Source organism: Miniopterus schreibersii (genome assembly GCF_964146895.1).
Source record: "Miniopterus schreibersii genome assembly, chromosome: 9".
Taxonomy (NCBI): domain Eukaryota; kingdom Metazoa; phylum Chordata; class Mammalia; order Chiroptera; family Miniopteridae; genus Miniopterus; species Miniopterus schreibersii.
Window position 1 is genome coordinate 7,744,977 of NC_138118.1, and position 21,138 is coordinate 7,766,114.

Consider the following 21,138-nt stretch of genomic DNA (forward strand, 5'->3'; position numbering starts at 1 on the left):
GCCGTGCCCTGGGGCGTATCTGCCATCAGGGTCGGGGACTCCAAAAGTGCTAGACTTTTTTTTTTTTAAAGCGTTTCTGAGCTGTGTTTGGGAGAAACACAACCAGGAAAAGATGAATCCACTGCTCGGAGAAGAAAAGTTAATGCTCACAGATGGTGGAAGAAGGCAGAACTCCTATTTTGCTTACCTTTCCGCAAGGATATGATCTTGGCAGCGAGGAAGGGAAAGTAAACATCATAAAGAAGCAAGCGAAGCGTCAGAGGGTGAAAAGGCAATAAGAGAACAGTTGGCTTCCGTAAATGAGCTCAACTCGTCAGGCTCAGGACTGATGGGGAGGCTGCGGGGAGGTGCTCAGAGGCGCCGGCAGACCGGAGAGGAGCGAACGCTGTCCAGATCGGGGGGGGGGGGGCAGCCCCCCAAAGCCCCAGGCTGCTCCCCCAAATAGGATTCATTATTAAACCGGCAGCTTGTGAGTATTTAGAAGAGACTATGTTAATTACTAAAAGTCACTGGGGTTCGCCAGTTGGGCCAGGCAACCTCGTTTCTGTATTTTGAGAGAGAGAGAGGCCACTGGACTGCTGGCTATTCTTTTATACTCACGTCCTCCTGTCTCATTCCAAGAAAGACTGAGAGCTCATTAAAGGACCACCAAAAAATCTATTGAGATACCACAAAAGTGACAAAAACACGAAAGAGAAAACAGGAAAAACAAAGAATAGAAGAGAGAGTTTTTAGAGGTCAGTTACTGCCGACGATGGAAACCACGCCTCCCGGGAGCTTGCGTTTCTCCGTTAAAGACGTACGAGCTTTGTGCTGGAAACTCAAAGTAAGAAGAGTTTTAGAGTTTGCCAGTCTTGGGTTAAATCTCACTTCCTCTGCTTATAGCTTTATTTGGTTGGCTAAATTTAGTAAACAATTTTTGTTCTTGTTTGTTCAGCCATAAAACTAGAATAATTTTACCTACCTCAAGGAATTATGGTGAAAATTAAACAACAAAAAAACTACAATTATTCCTGAGCCTAGACCCAAAAGAAATTTCTCCTGAGATCCCTTATAAACGGGACAGCATGCAATTGGAATCAGCCACAATTTCAAGGGCTGTCTTGCAGTTAGATGTAGCACACTTCCCAGTATCTCTCTAACACCATGTTCTATTATTATTTGTAATTCAAATTAGAGTAAACTTTTTTAAGTTACAAAAAATTTTTAATCAGTTACTGTGATGTCCTAGAAATACCAAGAATCATAAGAGTTTAAAAAAGCTGCTAAGTAGTGCACAATAGTTCTGGGGTTCAATGAAGTTGTTGCTGGTCTGCAGACCCTCTGGGAGGTGGCGCTGGGGATGAGGTCCCAGCAGGCACAGGCGGGGTCACTGGCCGCGGTCCTGGTGCCTCTTGGCCGTGCTTCCTCTTGCCCTCCAGCCCCTGGCTTCAGGGCACAGATGCAGGCTGACCTGCAGGGATGGCCTTGGGCAGGTCGGTGCCTTAGCTCCACATGTCTCTCTCGGCCCTACACCTGACCGTCTTGGACAAGGAGACCAGGTTCTGCCACCTAAAGCTGCCCAGAATGGAAATGCCGCCCTCCCACATGGACACTCCCCGCTGGCTGTTGGCAGCAGCAGGACCACACGGGTCCTGGTTGGACTGCGGGCTATAGGCCTCAATATCCAGCATGTCTAAGTGACTTATTACTCCCTGCTGTTATCACTGCTGCCTCCATGGAGTAGATGCCCCCACGGAGCAGGTGCCCCCATGGAAAAGATGCCCCCATGGAGTAGATGCACATGCTGTGCCAGTCCCTCCCTGTGATTCTGGGCTGGGGCTCCTGCCACACATCCGTCCGGTGGTGGTAGCACAGCAGGTGTTTGGGGAAGGGGCCGGCCTGGAAGGGGCCCACCCGGTATTCACGGCCCCCAGAGACATACTCAAAGCCTTTGTAGATGGTGCCCGCGTGGCCCTATGTGAACCTTGGCAAGCCCACCACGCAGGACCAGGAGTCCACCTTGGACTATATGTCTCTACCGAAGAGAGAGTGCGATTCTCATTCCGGCCACCGACGGCCACCCAGCATGTCTTCGATGGAGGAGGCAAGGCAGAAATCTGCAGGGTTCGTAGGGGCCACCTCGATCCACTGCTTACAGCGGGGGCCATACCTATAAACAAGATTGGACATTGCTTCCCCTCCATTGCCCCTCGAGAAGGGGCCACCAGTGATGAAGATGAACCTCCCAAGCACGGCAACACAGCGGTGGCTCCACAGGGCCGGCAGGGGTGTCTCCTTGACCCGCTGCTCACTCCTGGCGTCCAGGTACCAGGTGTCATCACTGTGCTTCCCAAATGGCTCAGAGATCTCACACCCATGAGCAGCGGCACTTCTCGTAGGTGCGGAGCTGCGCGCACTTGGTCTGCACGACCGCTGGGCCGCCAGGCTGTAGTGCACGGCTCCTCCACGAAGCCCTCGCAGCTGGCTCCCTGGGCAGCAGCCAGCACAGCTCCCGCTTGACAAGGGGCAGCAGGCGGTTCTTGGGGGTGAGTGGGAAGTGGACATGCGCCAGCACCTGGTAGGCGTGGGCCTCGGGCCCAGGCTGCTGCGTCAGCCACTGGAGGGGCCCTGCAGCAGGACCTGCTCACCTCCCCGCTGCGCCTCGCCGCTGCTCGGCTACGCGCACAGCTTCTGCATGGAGACGTCTGCAGGAGGTCGGGCGTGAAGGACAGTGTGCCAAAGCGGCTCAGGATGAGGCAGCTCGGGGTCACGCATCCTCCATGCTGTCTGTCCAGGGCACAGCTTTGGGAAGATTCGGGGTCTGCTCATTCATGGTGCTCAGAGGCAGCATGGGGGGGGGGGGCAGGCCCACGTGGACAACCAATGGCCCTAGTTGGGAAGGGGTTGGAAAGCAGTGTCCCTGTCTCCAGACAATACTGCACCAAGGCCACCCTGACCACATCAATGATACCTTCAGATGGCTCCTCTAGGGTGTCATCCCATCTCTAAGGAGAGAGGTTTCACGTATGCATATTCAGTCTGGCTGACCCAGCCTTTCATCTCACGGCCCGTCCCCCAAAACGGGAGCCTCAAATCCTTACCCTGGTGGTGATCCATTCTCCTCAGATGCTCTAGACTCTGCTCTCTGAACCATTCCTAACCTTCTTGGTTCCCGGCTGAATTCCCTGGGTAGTCATGTAACCCCATTACCACAGCTTCCAATCGCCCGTGACATCTTTCAGATAGCACTGACCACTCCAGGTCCTCTGGCCAACGGTCCACCCGATTCACCCTTTGTACTGGATGAGAACAGACCATGGGTGGTACTTGGGGGCCCTTCCTTTGTGTATCAAGCCTCACCGACCCCATATGTTGCCCTACATTGTTGCATCCTAAGGTACTTTGGAAAAAGACCATGACTTTCTCTGACAAACACCGCTTTCCCTCTCAATTCTTGGTAAAGATAACAATGGAATCAGAAAAGGTCTAGCAAAGGGCAGCTAAAACCATCCAAAGACAGAAAAGTCTCCTTCATAAGGATAAATTAGAGAAATTAGGAGTATGCAAGACAAATAAACATGTTAGGAGGAGACACTGTCGAAAGTTTTCCAAGTCTCAGAGAGGCTAAGCATGCACTCATAACCCAAATTCCAGAATGCCAGACTGAGACGTCATCCCTTGAATCTTAAAGCAGACAAATTTAGGGCAGTTAGACAGAAATTACGAACGATGGCAATAAAACCGGTGACATTGAGAGGCAGTGCCGGGAGGGTTTAAAGTCACAGAAAAGTCTACATAAGAGCATTAAGAGGGAACGGAACATCTCCAGCCTCTGCAGACAAGCTCAGCTCCCTCACCACGTGTCTCGCTGATGACCAACAGCCGCTCTCTATAAACTCTCTAGGCTGCTGTGAGGATTCACCAGGCCCATCCCTGACAAGCATTTCACACAGTGCCTGGCGCACCAACCCTCAAAAAAGTGCAGCGAACACGCGGCAAGAATTCTTATACAATTCAGTGGCGTGAAGGCAGACAGAGCTCAAAACGGCGGTCCCCGCTTATCCGCAGTTTCGCTTTCTGTGGTTTCAGTTACCCACAGTCAACGGTGGTCCGAGACTACTAAATGGAAAATTCCGGAAACAAACAATCGTAAGTTTTCAGCTGAGCACGGTTCTGAATGACATGGTGAAATCTCGTGAGTCCCACTCCCTCCTGCCCAACAAGTGAGTCATCCCTTCGTCCAGCTAGATACGCTCCCCACCTGTTAGTCACCTAGTGGCTGGCGGAGTTATCCGATCGACTGTGTTCAAGGGACCCTTATTTTACCTAACAGTGGCCCCAAAGCTCACAAGTAGAGATGCTGGCAATTCAGACACGCCAAAGAGAGGCCATAAAGCGCGTCCTTTAAGTGGAAAGGTGGAAGTCCTCTACTTAATACGAGGTCGCCAAGATCTAAGTAAGAAAAAAAAAAATCTACCCATGAAAGTTTGAAGATGGAAAAATAAATCTGTGCTAGTTTTGCAGTCATATCTCGAACTGCAGAAGTTACGGGCCACACGAAATGTGCAGTAAGCGCTTCGTTAAGATGGAAAAGGCACTAAATGGTGGGCGGAAGGCGCCACAGAAGCCGTGTTCCTATAGATGGGCAGTGTGTTGTGCCAGAAAGCACTGAGCTACGTGAAGACTTCAGGGGGCCCCTGAAAGGAGTGACGCCAAGCCGTGTGCGGCAAGCAAGGGACGGTTACACCGATTCGGGTACAGGTTTGGACTGAAAATATAAAACTCACTGGAGGGGCTGCGTCTGCCCACAAAGAAGCTGTTGCCACATTTCGGCAGAGCCGAGGTTGGTTAGGGTCCAGTACCATCCACGGCTTCCGGCATCCCCTGGGGGTCTTAGAGCGTATCCCCTGCGGATAAGGGGGGGCTGCTACAGGGCAGTCCTTCTGCTGAGAACTTACTCTGTCTTCAGCAGGTCAACAACTTTCCATAGTCATATTCTGCTCCCGGGCCCTCTTTCCTGCCTCTCGGCGTCACCAGTGTCGTTCCCACTCTTGGGCATTTCAGATAAGCCCTTCCACGCTTAGAAAGAAGACCTAACGCTAGAAATCTCCCAATATCAAGATCATTCTGGTCTGAGGGGAAAAAAAATATTTTCATCAAGAAGAAATATACGTTGAACCGACCACCGTGTTAAACTGCTCCACCCCGGTGACGCTGAGTGAGAGGGCTGTGTGCCGAGAAGCAGGATGTCGAAGGACGGACGTCGTGGCTACCTCGGGACGGACGTGAGAGGTTTTAACAAACACTTCTGACATCTGTCATCGCAATAAGACGTGTCAAAAGGGAAAGATAAAGAAAAAAATACCACAAAGGCAAATGATAAGAAAAACATTCCCAGACCCATGCAAAATTAATAGCAGCTCACCCTGGGGAAAGGATGCCCCTGGCTGCAGAAGACGGGATGGGGAGTCTCTAAGGAGAGGGAGGGCACAGGCGGGCCTCCCATCTCCCTCCGGTGCCCGTCACAGGGCCAGGCAGGCCGCTGCCGGGACGCGGACACCCTGCTCCGAGCTGCGCCGTCTGCTTCCCCCGTGGGAGAGGCTGGCCCGCTCTTACCCTGGGCGAGGGCACAGCTGCTGGATTCCTGGAGCCCGGGGCAGAAGCAACCACAGGTGGGTTTCAGAGCCAGAGAGCATTTCAGGGCATTCTGAGCCAGCCTCCGCCTTCTGCTGATAAATAAACCACCACTGAGGCCAGTGCTTTAGGGAAGGAGCCGAATCTGAGCCCGGCTCTCCTCACGGGGCTGGTCTGCCTGCGCCCAGGGCTCATGACGTCCGCTCAGCCGGCTGTGTGACCACTTAGCCTCCCGGTGCCTCAAAGGGACATGGCGATGAGTCCCTCCCTCCTCGACTGGAGGAAGCATTAAATGCGATGGTGTAAATGAGACAGTTCGTGACCTGCACTGAGCACTGTGGCCGGCACCGTCTAAGCATTTAATGGTCACACCCACCACTAGAGTTCTGCATCCGTATCTCCTTCCCTCCTTTCACATCCCCAGTGCGGTTGGGAAGGACAGACGAACAATGGGAACGTTTTTTTTTTGGATTACCTGCATTTCCAAGTGTTCATTTATTTAATGGGCCGTGCCTTGATTACAGTGCTGTTTGGGTTTGAATTTACATCCGCAAGTGTGTTTGGATTTCGCCAGCACTCCTCTCGGGGGAGTCGTGCTCTGTCAATACCTCGCATCCAATAAGGCTTAAACTGGTGTCGTAAACTACCACTTGGACTCTGTAGCGGGATTGTAAATAGAGTGATAATTAACGAAATTCCCAATTACCCTCCCCTATCCCGGATTTATCAGGCATCGCATCTTCAGAGTTGTCGTTCACACTCAGGAACGTGGAGCGAAAATCATGACCGAAGGGGGTGGAAAAGGAAAGCCCCATTGATTGCAGGCCGGCGGCATAATTCGACGATTTATTCTTCGGAGTGGAATACCGTCTTTGGCTCGTCCCTTTCCCACTGTGGCCTGTTTCTCTCCCTGCATCTTTCCCTTCTCCCCCCACTGACCCTTTAGAACTGCTCTCTATCTCTTCTTTCTATCAGTTCTTCATCCCCGGGTGCCCCGGCCTAGTGCAAACCTTTATCATCGCTTACCCGGGCCAGCCATACCTCCCAAATAGGTTTCGGGGTCTCCAGGATTAACCCCCCTACCCCCAACGAAACAAGCTCTACTCCACTGGCAAAATGCTCATTCAAAAAAAAGCCCATCCTATCACTTTTTTTTCCACCTGCACAATATCCAGGCAACGCCACACAGCACATGAGTTGGTGACTGACTGGCCCTGGCAGCCATCCCGGCCTCATCTCTTCCATCTCCACGCATTCCACTTGCCTCTCTGCTCCGCCATGCCCTTCCCCTTTGTAAAAGATGCTGTTCCCTGTGCCGGAAGTGCCCCGGCCCACCTCCAGGGCTGGCAAACTCGGCCTCCTTGCGAAAGATTCGGGTCTAGGTTTTGTGCGGATCCTCCCAAGGCACTGGCACAGGGGAACCTCGCACCACCAGGGTTCATCTGGGCTTCGGCCTTCAAATTCTCTAGAAAGCTCCAGGGGGCGGGGGGGGGGGTGCCCTGCTGAGCCATGGTCCCCGGTCCCTCCAGGCAGGCGCTGCGTGTCAGCCACTTGCTGCTCCACCTGACAGATGACTAGAAACGATAAGTATTCCTTCAAAACGATATTTTTAAACACCGGGGAAGGAATATCGACAGCATCTCCGTCTGCTCACGTGAGCGGCGTTCTGAGCAGCTCGCAGGGAGGAGAGGAAGGCGGTGGGTCTCGGCGATACAGGAAAACAAGCTTATCCCCAGGCGCTATTCAAATTCCACGCAGCGATTTTCTTTCTAATTCATTTTCATTCCAGGTGCAGCCCTGCAGCTATTTTAAAACTGAGACTTAAAAATAAAGTAAAGCGAAGAGCTGGCGTTATCACAGGCTCTCGCAGTCACAGGGCCCTTGAATCGGCCCCCCCAAAAAAAGCCCTTCACGCGCCTCGACGAACCACAATATCCCTCCCCTGGGAGGGTAGAGAAGGAACGAAACAGGGGCTCCCTTGTCAAAGGATTGTGCTTCCCTTTGCAAAAGCGTTCGTTACGGGGCTCACCACGCGTTTTGAAAATAGGAACAGTCTGCAGGGCAGAGCAGAATGCTGGGCAGGGAAACAGAAAACACCGGGGGCCGGAGGCTTCCTCCAGTGTGGTCAGCAGGTCATCTGTGGCAGCCACCTGAGACCCAGGGGTCTGAGCACACATGCTAATCACCCCCCCACACACACACACACCAGAGACCTTGAAATCAGCATCTCTGCTGGGGGGCGGAAAAGAGAGTATTTAAATGCACGCTTTCTGAAAAGCAGCTCCATGCTAAAGCAAGCTGCCCCGGGAAATGGGGTTTTGTGAGTGGTGCCCAGAGACCCAGCCCTGCCTCTGCCTTGCCTGTGTCAGCAGCAGCCAGGGTTGCTTCTCTCAACTCATTAATGGAAAAAAAAAACATACAACATGCTTGAAGCACTGGCCAAAGCCAGCAGGGGGTCCACAATGTTAACCCAGCCCAGCCAGGGACCTTTCCCAAGCACAGAACCATGGCCATTTAGCGTTTGCTCATCCCGGGCTCCTTTGCCTGTTCTGGAAATAGCACTGGCCCTCCAATTTGGGGGTTCCTTTCCCCTCATCTCCCGTCCAGAAGTACAGCGTAAACCTCAAAGAACGGCCGACACCATCTCCTTCGTCAGAGTTCCAGGTTGGAGGACAGGCATCCGACTCAGGCCAGGCCACTCCGAGACCCGCCCTGAGGATGAGCCTGGGAAGGGGGACTGGCAAGGCCCCAAGCGTCCCACCCTCCCCCATGCCATGCGGAGTCAGCGGACACCGAGGCCACCCCGCTTGGGTTTCTGTCACTCTTTTGGACAACCAAAGCACCCTGTGCAGGACACAAGGTCACTGATGTTCAAATGGAGTCCGTTTGAGGGTTCTGACCCCCATGACCCCAGAACTGAGTCAGCTGAGCACACCTGGCAGACCCATGGAGGTTTGCAATGGGAAGCCTCTGCCGGCTGCAGAGACGGGGGTCATGCTCTCTGCTCCCAGCCGGCTTCCCACGGGTGCCCCAGTTCTTTTCCATAAGTTGGGTCACTGGGGTCAGACTCAAGACGCACAGGTGGGACCTGCCCGAGCAGCACGCCGCACACCTCCCCAGCCGGTCCACCGCCCACCCCCCACCAGCCTCAGACACACGACACCCTCTTTTTCAGCTCGGCTCCTAAATCAGACACTGTCCCGCTGCCTAGGATGAAAGAGGCCGTCTCCCCTTCTACGGATTTCCACAGCATTTGCTGCACCTCCCGCCAGGCAAATGTTATTTACAATCCGTGACATCAATGACAGCCTTCGAGTCAGAAAGAATTAGACAGCATTTCCCAATTTTTAAAATTTCGCAGACTTGTAAAACCCTCCCATAAAAAAGACTGTTACCGTATTATTTTCCTAAGTAACATTGTTTTAAGACTACAATACAATGTATTAATGCAAAACCTTCCCATAAAAAAGACTGCTACCTTATTATTTTGCTAAGCAACATTGTTTTAAGAATACAATACAATGTATTAACGCCGTCCTATCCTGAAAGAAAAGGCATTCTCAGGGGAAAGAAAAATGAAAACCGTCTGAAAGATATCATCTTAGAATAAACGAACGAGAAGCTTACTACAGTGCCGTGGTCTCCTTCCGCCTCCCCGCTCGCTTTCTTGGCATTTTCCTATTTTGCTTTGGACCAGGGGAAACTGCCTCACAGAGCAGAGCCAGTCTGCAGAGAAGCATTTCTGAGTCACTCGCCTTGCAAGTTCTTCGTCCCGACCAACCCAAGGCAAGGGCCCTTCCACAGTGACCAGGTGGCCCCTTGACACTTAACAACAGGATCTTACAGGTGGCAAAACTCTCACACACGCTCTGCTCTCTTTCAGTTTCCCTTCATTCTCACCACGTTGTACGGCCGACGAAGTGAAAGCGCCCACCTGCTCTGCTGGTTACAGGGGTTCTCCTCGTAGGGGGCCCGCTCCCGCCTCCCTCCAGTGTCTGCTCTTTGGCTCTTTCTTTAGGCCTTTGAAGAAATTTCCTTCTACGTAGTTCTTTTAAAATTTCACCATTAAGCCTGGCCGGGCGTGGCTCAGCGGTTGAACTTGGACCTAGGATCCAGGCCATCGGGGTTCGATCCCCGGTCAGGGCACGTGCCCAGGTTTCGGGCTCGACCCCCAGTCGGGGGCGTGCAGAGGGAGCCGATCAATGACTCTCATCATTGATGTTTCTATCTCCCTCTCTCCCTCTCCTTTCCTCTCTCTGAAATCAATAAAGATATATATTTAAAAAAAAAAAAAATTTTCACCGTTAAGTCTTTTCTTCTCTAGACTAGACCTCGTTCTGTTTTGGTTTTTTTTTCCAAGGACAGCAAGCTTCTCCCTGAACCCCTAACACACTCCACAGTGCTGGTAACGTGGTAGACAATGTTTGGTGAAGATGAAAGAATGAATTGCCATGTCCCTCAAGAGGCACTGCAATATTTTTGTGGGGTTTTTTTGTTGTTGTTGTTAAATCCTCACTTGAGGACGTTTTTTCCATTGATTTTTAGAGGGGAGGGAGGGAGGGAGGAAAGGAGGAGGGAGGGAGGGAGGGAGGGAGGGAGGGAGGGAGGGAGGGAGGGAGGGAAACATCAATGTGAGAGAGACACATCAATTGGTTGCCTCCCACACCTGCCCCGACCGGGGCCAGGAGAATAAACCTGCAGCCCAAGTACATGCCCCTGACCAGGAATCAAACGCCTGACCCTTCGGTATAGTACACGGGCCGACGCTATAACCCCTGAGCAACACCAGCCAGGGCTGCACTGCAGTATTTTAATGCGCCTCTTAAAATGTCCTGCCCAGAACTGCGGGTCACGCACCAGACGGGCAGAGCTGCGCGGGGGCCAAGGCCCCTCGGCCCTCTGGTCCTGGGCACGAAGCCTTCCTTGGCGCAGTTGGAGACGGCATTTGCTTTCCGGTCAGCTCGGTCCGCTGACTCCTACGAGGCTGGAGTCAACTAAGATCCTTAGATACGCCCTGTTCTGAATTTCTCTCAGCTGGTATTTTAAGTCCAAGAACAGGCTGTTTTCTTTTTTAAAGCAGTGTGTTCACGCGTCAACTCTATTTATTTTTTTGTTTTGTTTTTTAGTTTTCAATTACAGTTGACATTCAGTATCATTCTGTATTAGTTTCAGATGCACCGCAGAGCGGTCAGACAATCATGTACTTTACGGAGTGGTCCCCCCGGCGTTTCAAGTGCCCACCTGGCCCCATACGTAGTTATCTCGATATTACTGACCATAGTCCCTGTGCTGTACTTTCCATCCCGGTGACTGTTCTGTAACTACCAATTCCTACTGCTTAACCCCTTCACTTTTCCACCCAACCCCCCAACCCCCTCCTCTCTGTCACCATCAGCAAGAACAGGCCCTTTACATGTAGCCCTATTGTGTTTCCTATTGTTAGACTGCGATGCCAATGTCTCTCATATTTATCTAACTCTAAATATCTTCTCTCTCCAATTAGACGTTGAGGTTCTTGAGAGGGTATCTTATAAAATGTATATAAAGACTACGTGTAAGTGCTCGGCATGGTGACACAGCGGCGATTTGATAAGTATGTACTTGTTCGTGAAGCTCCACTTTTATCCTAACATCCCCCAGGACTCTGAAGAATCACATTTAGGTCCCAAGGGCTCGCACCTGAAGATTTCTTCCGACTGTCCCTTCTTACCCACCTATTTCCAGCTCCGACTGGTGCTTGTCCCCAGGGAACCTGCTGGATGCACCCAAAAGCAGCCTGCTTCTACCCAGACACATCTGCTCTCTACAGATGACACACACGCGCCCCCGTCCCCAAACCCGCGGCACCCACGTCCCCCCTCAGCATTTCTAGGACAGCCCGTCACGCAGGGAAAATATCTGGAGCAAACCTTTGAACATTCGGATTAACCAAAATAAAGAAAGAATCTTCCTTTACTTTAAAACGGGATCTCTCTACGAAAGGACTTGTCACGGAATTTATTTTTATAAAAGACCCCTTTGGGCTACTTAAAGTAGGGCTTCTCGTGTCCCTCTGTGGTTAGCTCAGGACTTTCCCTAAACACACCCATCGTCCAGGGAGAGGCTGGGGACCCTCGCAGAGACTACTGTCCGCAGCGATGCTGTTTCCACACCCGCCCGCCAGAGGCCTTGAGCCACGCTGTCCCCGCCCGAGTGATGATGAATTCTGTCAACAAATAAGGGCGTAGATAAGACGTGCTTTCTCTGTTCGCTGTGTATCTCGCAGTGTTTCCACCGACAGCAGGTTTGGAATTAAAGAAAACACAGGGTCTTATAGCTGGAAGGGAACTTGATTGAGATGCTCAGGTTATGGGCAAGGAAAATGAAGCTGGGCGGAGACGGTTACAACTACTTCATCCCGCCTTCCAGCACTAACAGTTCTTCAAGGAAGCCCACCCAGGAGAGCCTCCTCTGGAAGCTCAAGATAGCAACGATGCAATAGTCTATTGCAACAAAGTAATCTAAAGGCCTCATTGCATGGATTATTAAGTCTAAACTTCAGCCATAGGTATCTCTACCTACTCAGGGATTGCTTGAAATTGGCCTTCTCTTAGGAGAAGCACTGTGCGTGGACAGGGATTTCTGGGGACCCCACGCCGTTCCAGGGACAGTGCTGGGCACAGGAAGCTTTCGGCCGACCCGCTCGCGTGCTTGTAACTAGAGGAAAGGAGGAAACGAAAACAGACACCGAGGCGCTCTCCAGCCGTAATTAATGGTCAGGTTGCTGGAACAGTATCTGTTTAGATGGCTAATCATCGCCGTTCTGTTACTTGTAGAATGCTGTGGTTTGGTTGTTAAATTACGTCGCAGGTCAGTCTCTTATTTGCGCCTTAATGTCTCTACAAAAATGCCTCGATGTCTCACTCATTCACTATGTTTCAGGGACCCTGAGGGTTTGAAAAGGTCATTTTTGCAGTGTTGTGGTTTTTTTTAAAGAAGAGTTTCTTGATTTTCAGAAAGAGAGGAAGGGAGAGGGAGAGAGAGAGAAACGTGGATGGGAGAGTGCACCATCGATTGGCTGCCTCCTGCATGCCCCCTACCAGGGATCAAGCCCACAGCCCAGGCATGCACCCTGACGGGGAATCAAACCCGGCAACCTCCTGGTGCAACCTCCTGGTGCACAGGATGACACCCCACCAACTGAGCCACACTGGCCGGGCCTGCAGTGTTGTTGTTTTTAAAAACACAAGCTGCTGTTACCACATCTCCAGGTCATGTCCTGGAAAGGGAAGCCTGTGGGCTGCTCAGGGGAGGTGTCACAAGGAGCCCACCAGCAAGCGGCTGGAAGGGAGCTCTCAGAATCCCTAACTTTTGGGGCAGAAAAGAGGTTGTGCCTAGTGACATCATCTCCAGGAACAGGGGTCCTCAGGTGTCCTAGTAGGATGACCCAAGACTAGGTTTCAAAATGGGAATTAATGTTTTTTTCCAGGGAGACAGCACGGTTGATACTGAATGTTATTTATAGATTTGACGTTAGCGGCTTTAAACCATTTTTCTTGTTCCCGATACATCATTTCATGAAAATAGCTACATATTATTCCTTCTTTGTTTTAGAACTAAATTACCTATTAAATCAGGGGGGATTGGAAAAGTGAATTATGTTAGTAAAATCCTCAAATTGCTTTGCACAACATCAATTCGGCGAAAGGCACTCCTGCCTTCATAGGTAATGGCCCGAATTTAAAGTAACCTAATCGACAGCCGGGATTTGTTGAGCACGTACTATGTGGAAATGTACGCTAATCACCGCAGGGGCTGTGAGCGCCCTGGGAACTGCCACCCAACTGGAAACAAAGGCATGAAAATGAGCAATAACACAAGGCGGGGAAAGGTGAGCAGTTGGGAGTTGCATGCGCTGCGGGAGCCCATAGAAGAGCTCGCTTCCGTCTGGGGCGTCCACAGAGGGGCTGGGATTTCAGCTGGGCACCGAAGCGCGCAGGGAAGGAGGCCTGAGCCAGGGGACAGTGCATGCAAGGACATGAAGATGAGGCAGAATGGGGCGGTCCTGCACAGTGGGAAAACAAGCTTAAATCCTGGCACCAGCTGTGTGACCTTAGGCAAGTTGCTTGACCTCTCTGAGCCACGACTGTCTCATTGGGAGAGGGGGATACTAGAGGAACCTAGTTCTCAGGATTGTTAGGAAGAGTAGAGGAGGTAATACAGGTGAACCATACGCGGAACCGAGGACAAACCCCCGGGAAATGTCACCTGCTGGTACACTTGCAAGGTTGGCTGTGAAAGAGCTCAGGCAACCCCTGGGCTGAGCTCTATGGTGGAGCTAAGATCAGGAATGGAAGGACCTGGTTTTGCAACAGCAACTTACAGCCAGAGAGAGAGGAAGTGGGTCATGGAGCTCCATGGCGTCTGTTACAACAGGGAATGTCAGGGAGTGAGAGACATAGGAAAAAGGTGTCACGGTCATCACCATCAGGCTCTCCTCACCTAGTGATAACTACTCTAGACGAAGTCAATTCGCCCTTGCCCAGCTCTTAAACCACTTGCACTCTCTAGAAAAACCTCCTTAAGGGAATGTCAGAAGGAAAGCAATCCAGGGAAATGCTGAGGATGGCGCATTAGGCTCCCACACTCCCACTCCCCCCTCGCAGGAAACCGGAGGGGCTGAAGGCAGAGGCAGCCAAGGCTGACTGCAGGAAGGCCGGGCACACGGAGAGTTTGAAGCATGTCTCCTCCCCAACCCCAGCTTCTCAGAAGGCTCCGTGATGCTGGAACAAGACGTATTGGAACCTGGATACGGCAGTCTGCAGAGTGGGCGGGATCTGCTCATCCAGGAGCTTTGGCTGGGGCAGGGATTCCTCTGTTACTGGGGCAACAGGCAAACTGAGAACACAGTCAGGGGAAACCAAGAGCCTATGTCTGATGTACCTGGCTCAGAGCAAGCACTTGGCACCAGGAAAGCCTGCAAAGTGGTTTCCTGTTGGCTAGTGCCAACACCCACGGTGGAGATGGGCCAGAGGAAAGATGCAAAAATAGAGAGAACCAGGGAGCTCGGGAAGGCAGGAGGGACTGTGGAGGCTGGGCGTGGAAGTCCTTCCACCTGGGCTGAGCTGCCCGGCTGAGCAGGCAAAGTGTGGTGGCACTTACCTCTCTGATGCCAGAGACAGAACAACAGGGGATTAAGGGCATGGTGACCCTCAGCGGCAAAGGCCAGCAAGAGCTATGGCCTTGATGGGCAGGAGGCTTGTAAAGAGAAGTTATCTTTCTTTGCATAATTTTGATTACGCTTCAACTGGGCCACACAGTGTTTACTGAAAAAGCCCATGTTTTAACTGGAAATGACGCTTTGAGGAAGAAAGGTAAAAGCCAAAAAAAATAAAAATAAAAAAAAATCATTGGAAGTAGTGAAACGACTCTTGGTGAACACATTTGACACCGAATTGATGTGAAAATGTGGGAGAATATATATGTTGCTAAACTGCACGAACATTTAGAATCAAAAGGGAATCTGCTCAAAGAATATTCATGAATGTCAGTTTCTTATGGTCGTGAGGTGTGCTCTTCTTGGAGCTGCAGACAACCCACCTGAGCATCTGAGCTTGAACCAGGTGCTCCCCAGAGCTGTGGGCTGACCACACAAAAATCAGAAGTGGAACCAGGTACTTCCCCAAAGGACTTGGCTTCTACTCGATTCTAAAGCCACACGACTCTTACGGTACTTCAGGCACCTCAGCTCTCCAATCAAAGGACATAACACGTCAGTATCCGGGGGAGTCTGTCCTATCACGAACATCTACACAGTCACTGCCTTTGTTAATGTTGACCCGTGAGGAGATGGGCCTCCGTGCAATTCTGTAGCTCTCCCTAAACAGCGTGGCACGGGGCAAGGTGCCACGAGCTGGGTGAAAGGAGCCCTGTGCTCCCTTATCAGCTCCAACACCGACTTTCAGGGTGAACGTGAAGAATATTTGTTGAGCGTCTCTCAGTGCAGGCACCAGCTAGGTTCGGACAGTGAAATGGTTGCTAGCTGGCCCCTCCTTTACCCACCTCCCCGGTCCACTGAGAGATTCACACAGCCTCCCTTAGGCCCAAACCCAGCAGGAATCTACACCCTCCTGGGACAGGGGCACTCTCTTGACCAATAGCTCCGGGTGTCCAGCATTTGCAGCTAAACCAGAATTGTGAGTTATTAACAGAGAACTGACGGACACCAGAAATGAGGCTCATCTCTCTAGTCAACGTTCCAGGGTCACCGGGGAGAGGTGTCCACCCTCAGGCCAGGGAGGAGAGCAGTTAGTGATCGTGGTTCCAGGTCACTGGGGAGAGGCGTCCACCCTCAGGCCAGGGAGCAGAGCAGTTAGTGATCGTGGTTCCAGGTCACTCAGGAGAGGCGTCCACCCTCAGGCCAGGGAGCAGAGCAGTTAGTGATCGTGGTTCCAGGTCACTCAGGAGAGGCGTCCACCCTCAGGCCAGGGAGCAGAGCAGCTAGTGATCATGGTTCCAGGTCACTGGGGAGAGGTGTCCACCCTCAGGCCAGGGAGCAGAGCAGTTAGTGATCATGGTTCCAGGTCACCGGGGAGAGGTGTCCACCCTCAGGCCAGGGAGCAGAGCAGCTAGTGATCGTGGTTCCAGGTAGCCTCAAAGGATTCTGGGAAAATGAACAACAGTGTCCTCTCCCACAGAGAGAGTCTTACTCCCAAACACGTCTTCCCAGGAGAGCAGCGGCTCAAGGCTACAGCACTGTTGGGGTTCCAAGCTTCAATCTTTTTCTCAAGAAACTTAAGAGTCTTTAAGATATATTGTCTCATTTTGTCCCCAAACAGCCCCTTTGGTTAAGGTCTCTGCTGTCCAAAGCCTTGGTCATGCTCCAAGCTCAACTGGACCATGGATCAGGAGGAATTCAAGGAGGAGGAACCTCAGGCTCCCAGGACGAGCACAGGGAAGACCCCAAACCCCAGCCAGAGACCACACCCAGGGCCAGTGCGTGGAGGTGAGCTGGGGAACCCCAGACCCGCTGTCGTCCCAGCACCCTTCCAGATCAGTTACACTCCACTGGCAGAGAGAGAGAGTTGTCAGCCATCGGGACCATATTTAAAAGTTGCCAGGCTGGAGGAAATGCCTTTATATCCGGTACCCACCAATCTCTGGGGTTCCTAGAAAGAGGGCATTGAATTTGGGGTTACAAGACCTTAGCCCTTCATGAGTTAGTGGCCGTCAGCAAGTCACTGAACCTCCGTGAAGCTCAAGCCCCCTATCCATTAATATAAAACGAACACAATAAAACAGGACTCCGGGGATGCCATGAGGATCAAAGGAAACAGCGCACATGAAAGTGCCTTAAAACTACAAAGGGCCACAACAATGTCAAGTATTATTCTGAAAGTGGCTGGAAGCCTTTTGAAAGCAGATAGAGCAACAGAAAGGCGGATCCTGTGTCTTCAGTCTTCATCTAACCCAATCCCAGAAGAGATGTCCCCCCACCTCACTGCCCCACATATCTACCCATCCATTTATTCAACACACGGTCATTAAACTTCCCGGGGTGCCAGGCACGGTGCCAGATGCTGGAGACAGAATAGATGAGACACCCTTCCTGCCCTCAGGGAACATAATCTAGAGGATTCCAGAGCTGCCTGTTCCCACCACCATTTTTTAAAATTTGTTTTATTTTTTTGTTAATCTTCACCAGATGCTTTTTTTATTTTTATTTTTTATATGTTTTTATTGATTTCAGGGAGAGGGAGAGAGAGAAACATCAATGATGAGAGAGTCGTTGATCGGCTGCCTCCTGCACGCCTCCTACTAGGGATCGAGCCCACAACCTGGGCATGTGCCCTGACTGGGAGTTGAACCCTGACCTCCTGGTTCATAGGTCAAAGCTCAACGCCTGAGCCACGCCTACCTGGCTCAAGGATATTTTTTCCATTGATTGTTTTTTTAGAGCGAGTGGAAGGGCTGATGCTTTAACCACTAAACCACACCGGCCAGGGCCCCACCACCATTTTATATTCTTAATCTATAAATCCCATCACAGCAAGATTGCTTCTCCCAGGAGTGAACATAAACCATCCCCTTCCTGGTGCAGACGAAGGGGCCTGAACATGCAACCTGTGAGTTGCCTGAGGTTAAGTCTGCCTCAAAATCACGAAGCCATGAAACTCAGCCAACCCCACCCCGCCCCATCACCTTGGCCCTCCAGAAGTCTTCCGTGTAGAAGCCTGAGGTTCCTGGTGGACCCAGCTTCAGTCTTAGCAGACCTATAGTCTTTGGAAATAAACACATTAAATATTAAACCAGAGGTTTATCTCCACTCTGGAGGCCATGTTAGCCACGTCCACCATGGGGACATGTAGCAGGTTAAGTATAGACACTGAAGTCGGAAAGGCCTGGGTTCAAATCTAGACTTTGTCACCTGTGAGGCTTTAAGCTTACTACTTAGCTTAAAGTACCACTCTCAGACTCAATTTTCACATTTCTAAAACTCGGGTAATAATACCTATCCCATAGTGATATTCAAATAATTAAATGTGATCGTGTTGGTAAATAATTCGCCAGTGCTTGGCATTTAGAAGCATTCTGTAAACGGCAGCCGTTATTATTTATAACTATAATCGTCACTACTATCGACATACGTAAAACATAGCCCATTTCATCCTATGCCCCCTGAAATCTCAACTGCCCATATGAACGCACAGAGAAAGCTACACCTCCATCGCCCCCAGAGCAAATCATTTCTAACCGTGGACCCCAATTCATCTTGCACTTTTTTGGAAAAAATAGCTCTCAACTCTGAAGGTCTAGATGTATTTATCTTCGGTTTAACACCCCGCTGGTGGACAAAACGGAAGAATAAATAAATCACAGCCTAAAACAGTACTTCGCAGATCAGTTGGGCTTCATGTCCCCCACTCTGTTCATACGTAGCATTGAGGTACCTTCTCCCCGGCAGCCCTGGCCCCTTCCGACTGGAGCTTTTTCCTCACGCCACCCCCTCGTTTCTGGCTCTTTCGCTCCATCGCCACGCTGGCCAGCTGCCTCGTGCAGCTCTCGAGCACCCAGGGGGTCTACAGTCTGTGCCGTAAGGAAGCAGCCTTGCCCAAGAGGGGCCTGGCTTTCTCCCGGGGCTCCTGGGAGGCAGTCCCGGGAAAGTAACGCCTGATAGGAGGGTCTGTTTGCCGGGGGCCTCTGGGTCATGTGGTACCAGCTCAACCCCACGGGGTGCTGGAGACTGAGGTCAGCCATGTGGTCAGCCACCCACACCTACACGATGGAGCCCAAATAAACACTCGGGACACCAGGCTCAGTGGGCTTCCCTGGCCGGCGGTGCTCCGTGAATACAGTCAGACACTGGCGCCCATGACTCCACGGGGAGGGGACACTGGAAGCTTCTCTCTTGGAACTTTCCTGGACTCTGCCCTCTGTGCTGCTTCCCTTGGCTGATTTACTGTGTATTGTTCGACTGTAACAAACCCCAACCATGAGTATAACAGCTGTCAGAACGTTCTGTGAGTCCTTGCAGTGAGTTAGAGCAATCTTGGGGGCCCTCAAACCTGCAATTGGCGTCAGAAGCAAGGACAGTCTTGTGAGTTGTTCCTCTAGCAGTGCAGAGGCTGTTGGGAAAGTCCCTGCAGATGGGCAGGAGGTTCTAGTGTGCACCAGGGAAGTCCTCAGGAAACTCTACAACCACATCCTCGGGTCAGTCCCTGCCAGCAGAAGGTGAACCTGAAAGCCTAAAATTGTTACTCTGCATCCACCTGCAAGTCCTTCTGGAATCTCAGGGGTCCACGCTCCCTGAGTTGAGGTGGAAGGATGGACCCCTCAGCTCTCTCTCTGTCCTGTGATCTCCATGCACAAGGTGAGTGAGGTCCTGTCTCTGGGACATTTGGGATTTCTAAGTCTGGGATAAACAGTCCCAGGGGGTGGTAGATTAGAGGGGGTATCATCTAGACAACTGTACCTTGGAAACTACTACCTGTGTCCGTGTGTCTCATCTGCCTGGAAAGTGTCATCGCCACCATTCTACTGAGCCTGGTCCTCAACCCAGGTGAGGAAACTATACAGACAAAGGAAGGTAAAGAGGAGGCAGAGGACTGGTCGGGAAGCCAGAGGCCAGTGAGAGTGCTGCCCAGGACCAGCTCTGAGTCCTCAGGAAGCACGCCCATTAGGAAGCCTTGCCCAAGCTGGCCGGCCGGGCCTCCTAAGAAGCAAGCTCCTTTGTAAGGTTATGCTGCTATCTGCTGTGGTTTGGTGTCCAGATAACTGGGGAGCAAGTAGATACAGTCCCATGGCAAGGCTCCCAAGGAAAATACAGGAAGGAGAAATGTCAGAATTTGGATACCAATGGCAATGAAAAATCTAAAAAAAAAAAAAAAAAAAAAAATCAGGAAAGAAAGAGAATATATTTTGGGGATAATGGGACTGGAGGGAGCTAAGCTGACTGCCTGCTGTATTGGATCCCGACTAGCCACAATGTCCTTCTTTGTTGACCTTGAATTCCAACCATCGATCTGCCCCAAGAATGGGAAGCAAAAAATGAGGGAACAAACCAGACCCCGTATGTTCAAAATGAACAGGTTTCAGGACTGCATCAGTCACTTAAACCTAATGTTTGGATTTCCCTTAAATTGCATTGTCGTCGACGGCTGTTCAGGCTGAGTTGCTTAGACAGTAAATTCTGGTGCTAGCTGCCATTTCACATTATGCTAATGTATGTGAGAAGCTGTCTCCCTGGATACCGTAGCAAATTGCAGGCTGAATCATAGAAATGCTGTCAACTTCTTTTTTTCAAGTTTTTCATTTTTGCTTTGCCATTGTGTGTAGCCAAGAGAAACCACGAGTTGAGGGGCGAGTATATATACATATGTGTCTATATCTGATATAGATATCTCTATAGATCAAGATTCCATTGGATTGGATTTGCCTCTTTGAGTGAAAAAAAAATACACAAAACTGTAGCTTTCTCCCTTGTTTCCAAAGCAACCCACGTTGCCTCCATTTTATCTGAAATCATTTCATTGCCCAAATATGTGTGTCGGTTTCAGGGAACCGGCCTTGTGAGCCAGCAGGGGGAGAAAGAGAGCACCAAGTCTGTTTTTCTCCAGATTCCACCCAAAATCAGAGCCTGAGCAAGTGGACATTTGCTGAGCCCAGAGAGAAAAACGCGTATCAGATGAAATCACCAGAGGAGGCCACCTTTTGCAAGGCGGCCCAGGGCTCCCAGTGTGGCACAAACAGCCTTGTTTTGCAATCTGGTTCTAGTTTTGGCACTGCCATCTTCATCTCCAGGGGAACCCGCCATCCCTGCCGCTCACCCCCACTGCGAACAGTTCTCTGCCTGTAAATGAAGAGACGGAACTGGGTGACCTCTAAGGCTCCTTCGGGCCCTAACATTCTAAGTCTCCGGGGCTCTGTTCTGGCCTTGGCTGCCTTCCGGACTATGCACAACAATACCTTATTTTCTCGGAAGGTCTAAGAGCTAAGATTCTCGAGGCTTGTGGTACAAGCGGCCATTTCTCCTGCTGTTTGATG

At 51.2% G+C, this 21,138-nt stretch overlaps 1 protein-coding gene across 1 annotated transcript in view; it reads right to left on the reverse strand.

Moving 5' to 3' along the window:
• TMEM178B (transmembrane protein 178B) overlaps positions 1-21,138 on the reverse strand; it is a gene marked incomplete at its 5' end in the record, with an annotated part of 307,367 nt that overhangs the window by 140,894 nt on the left and 145,335 nt on the right. The gene's annotated exons all lie outside the window — the stretch shown is intronic.